Source organism: Myotis davidii, unplaced genomic scaffold (genome assembly GCF_000327345.1).
Source record: "Myotis davidii unplaced genomic scaffold, ASM32734v1 scaffold370, whole genome shotgun sequence".
Classification (NCBI taxonomy): domain Eukaryota; kingdom Metazoa; phylum Chordata; class Mammalia; order Chiroptera; family Vespertilionidae; genus Myotis; species Myotis davidii.
This window is the reverse complement of record NW_006288615.1, coordinates 5,936,880-5,941,325: the sequence shown is the minus strand read 5'-3', so window position 1 is coordinate 5,941,325 and position 4,446 is coordinate 5,936,880.

Genomic DNA, 4,446 nt, shown 5'->3' with positions numbered 1-4,446 from the left:
TAGCTGGAGGTGGGTATACGCAGAGGATGAATGTTTGAGCATCTACCCATATGTCACATTTCTGGAAGGAGTGCTGTGGTCCGTGTTCGCTGGGGGTTAAGTCCTCGTGCAGAAGAGACGACCGAGGGCAGGTAACAGAGCCAAGGGGTCTATCTCACCTGCCCCTCAAGTGAGTGTTTTATAAAGTGTGTGCGGCATGGCAGCTAATAGAACAGACATGCCAGGGGACAGTGCACACAATAACTGTTGTTTTGTGACACTTGTTTCCGTGTTACATGTATGTTTATTGTGTGTGTGTGTGTGTGCGAGTGTGTGTACGTAAACGGCATCTGGGCTCCACAAAGAAGTGGGGTGAAAAACCTTGTGTTGTGGACAGGTGACTGTCAGTGAGCAGAAAATGGGACAATACAGTGAGGAACGACAGGGACCATCCAAGAAACAAGGGCAGTGATGGAATGATGAGGTGGGGCGCTGGCAGGGGCCACAAAGGAAAGGCTAGAAGGGAGAGACATGTAGGGTTCCACAGGCAGACTCAGTGCTGGCCTGACATGAGGCTGGGTGTGGGCCTAAGATTGTAGAAGACACACCAGAAAGGAGAGGGTATGTCGTGAGGAATGCGCTAACAGGACTTTCAGGCACAGGTGTGTCTGCCTACGGGACAGGGTAGCAGCAAACAGAAGAGCCAAAGAAGATGAAAATGAGGAGGGCAGAGTGCCACAACCCACAGGGAGCAGAAGGCAGAGGGAGCCTTTAGGGCAGTGTTTCTCAACCTGTGGGTCGTGACCCCTTTGGCGGTCGAACGACCCTTTCATAGGGGTCGCCTAAGACTATCCTGCATATCAGGTATTTACATTACGATTCATAACAGTAGCAACATTACAGTTATGAAGTAGCATCGAAAATAATTTTATGGTTGGGTTACAACATGAGGAACTGTATTTAAAGGGCCAGAAGATTGAGAACCACTGCTTTAGGAAGACAGGAAAGAGAAGCCAGATCCTGGAAGGGAGGTTCCCGGGTAGAAACAAGAGCAGCCCTGAGGCTCTGCCCCCAAAGCCCCCTGGAATGCACATGGAACTCACTCACTCACTCAGCTGCAAAATTAACTCCACCGGGGAATTCAAGAAGCTCAATCACAATTTTTCAAATTCTGGAAAGAAGTTGCCGTCAACACTAGGGGACGATCCAGCAGGAGCCCAGGTGATTACGAGCCGGAAGGACTGACTCAGGTAGCCAGAGGCTGATCACGGCACAGGTGGACTCAGGACAGAATTTAGTGTGACTGGGAACCTGAACTGGCAGAGAAATGCACCCAGCCCAGTAAAAGCCAGGCCAACTCGTTACCAAAAGCACCAGGAGAGCTGGTTCCTTGGTTAAAAAATAGAACAAAGGTCAATGTTCACCTTAAACCACACACAAGTAAAATAGAGCTCAATCAATTCGTTAACAAACAAGAGAAAAAAATATATGAATATTGACACAATCTCTGTCTAAAGAAGGGCCTTCTAAATAAATAAATCACGTATAAATTATTTTAGATATCCACACAGGGGGAGTAAACCCACAAGAATGCATTACAAACAGTGAATGGGGGCACTTCAAAAGGGAAGGCCAATGGCGTCAACCACTGTGTGAGTGACATATGATCACTGGCGTCCCATCGGAACTGGGCCTTGAAGAACCGCGGGATTTAGACAGGTGCACGGTGGGAAGGGAGGGCCAGGTGGCCAGGACAGCATGAGGCGGACCGGGGCAAGGGGACAGCCAGACCTTCAGCTGGCCTGGCTTAATTATCAGGTAACAAAAGTGCTGCATCAACAAAGACCACCTGGCCAAGTGATACCACCTGCCTAACTTCATTCCTTATGACTGGCAACACTGACATGTGCAGAGTCTTTGAAAACAAACTTAATTGTCCAGCAAATACCATCCTCTCCGCAGGCACCCGGGTCTAACCCACACGCCCGACCCAGGATGCCAACTTTGCCAGAGAGAATCGCCACCTCAGGAAAGCGAACGCAGACATTGCTAAGTGCCGTCGGCAGAACCGGTTTTCTAGTTATTTCCTCCTTCATCAAACACACCCCGAGAGCAGCTTTCTGCATTTTGTCCAGAGAGGCAGGAGACTCTCGGAGGCAGAGCCCGCCCCGTCGGGGAAGGGGAAGCTAGGACAAAGGAGCAGGGACAGGGGCAGGACACCAGGCTCCCTGCTGCCCTCCCCAGATGGGACTTCAAAGGGACCCTTCAATCTGCCCTTAAATACAGCGGTTTTGTTTCATCTTCATGCACTTTCTCAGGAAACAAATATTTCTGAAATGCCTGGCAGCCGGAACAAAGTGCCTAATTTAGGGACTGCATGCCATGCCCTCTTCTTAAAAAGACATTTTATTTCCTGATATTCAAGAAAGAAACTGGACCCTTACACAGAAAGGTTAGGAAAAACATCCTCCTCAGGATGACAACCTTGCCTTTTCTCGTGTCCTCTCGGCTAAGATGTCCTCAGGAGGCGGGGAGGGGGTGTCACTGCTCAGTGTCGACAGGCTCACAGGTCCTCTGGTGTCCACACTAAAAAGTAGATTTCTTGGTGACAAATCCTCAAATTAATGCCATTCAGTTTGAAATTCAGGAGATGCTGACCATCCCTCTGCTGCACCCCGAAGCTCACACGTCCACCTCAGGCGTTTCTCCTTCTGCTCCTGCTCCCCCAGGCGCGAGGCCACAAGGCCGATGGCAGGACAGGACAGCAGGACAGGAGGCTGCGAACCTTCCTGCCCGGAGCCGCCTCTGGAAGATCAGAGGCCTGAAGGCTAATTCACAGCGTGTTATTAACAGGTTCTCACCTTCAATCTGGGGGAGCTCTTCCTTTTAATCCGGACCCTCTGTTTATGGAGCTGATAAAAGGTGTCCTTCCCAACCCAATCTGCTGTGGGTGGGACACGTCCCCATGAGAGGCCTGTTTTGGTGAAGGGACTCTCTGAAGGGAGATAAGGATTTTTTATGATGTCGGCACCAGATGGATGCAGACACCTTGTTCAAAGCTGAGAGTGCGTTAGCATTTGCGAGGAGCCCACACCTGCTCCCAGCACCCAGGGATTGTGCTCACGTGTTTGTCCTATGGACGCTTAATAAAAAGGGTTTTTCCTACTTTCCAGGGGAAAAGTGGAGAGACAGGAAAGTTTCCCTTCATGATGGGCAGGAGGTAGCTGGAGCCTGTCCTTACTGACAAGAGAAAGATGAGTATTGGCCAGAAGGCCCTGGCCCGGCCCCAAGCCTCCCCCCTGCTCCATCCTGGCCAGGCCTCCCTGCTGGCCCTGGCCCTGCCCCCAGCCCACGTCCTCTGAGCATGCCTCGCACAGTGTGGGGACACATTCGTGTAGTTCAGGGGTGAGCAACATCCAGCCCACCCCGGGCCGTACAAGGCCCACAAAGTCATTTGGTCTGGCTGCCAAGGCATTAGGGGTGAGTTCATTAAATGTTTGACCAAATATAGCAGGCCAATTTTTAAGTTGATAATTTTGTATGGTCTGCAAATGATCTTATAAATATCCAAGTGGCCCTTGGTAGAAAAAAAGCTCCTCTCCCCTCTGCTCCCCTCCCTTCCCTCCTCCCCTTTCCACTCTCTGCACTCCACAACCAGAGGCTGAAGCCCCAGGTATTGGCATCGCAGTGAAGCAGGCCTGGCTTAGTCAACTCTGCCCTGGCCATCTGAATGGCCTCAACCAAGTCTCCAAACTCTCCACTCATACAGTTCCCTGTCTCCACAACGGAGAGCTCAGTAGGATCCAGCCAGCTCCCCCTGGCAGCCATGGGCCTGGTCTCTGGTGCCACGTGGCCTCCTGTCTTCTCTCTGAGGCCTGCTCTCTGCCTGGCACCCCTCGGGAAGGAAGGCAGGGATCTTTCCAGCCCAGGACCCCCGACCTCACTGGATTCTTATCTCTGCCCACAGCAGCAGGGACTCCGCCAGAAGAGGTGCTCTCTCATCACCTCATCCTTAGAGGCACTTATCTGGACTCTGTGAGGAGGAGAGGGGACAGAGACAAGGACCCTATTTGCCAGCACTCCCAAACCACGCCCCTGCTTTTTAATTTGGAGCAAAAACATTCATACAGTCGTCCTCTGGTTTCTCTGTGTATAATTCTCTTCCTGGTTGGGGCAATGCCAGACCAATGCCCCTGTCTAAATGGGGAAAGTTCCAGGGATAAGCTATGTGTGTGTGTGTGTGTGTGTGTGTGACGAACACAGGGGGTATTAACCCTGAGCCATCCTATCCTGTGTGTATATGCCGATAAGTCCAAACCCCCCTTGCTGCCCCTGTGGCCACCTGGACACCCCCACGGTGCCCAGCAGGCCCTCCAGGGTCACCCGCCGCAGCCTGCAGGCCAGGCCTTCCCTTGGCCTCCTCAGGAAGGCCCACATTGACATATCACCCTCTATTCTCAACACGCA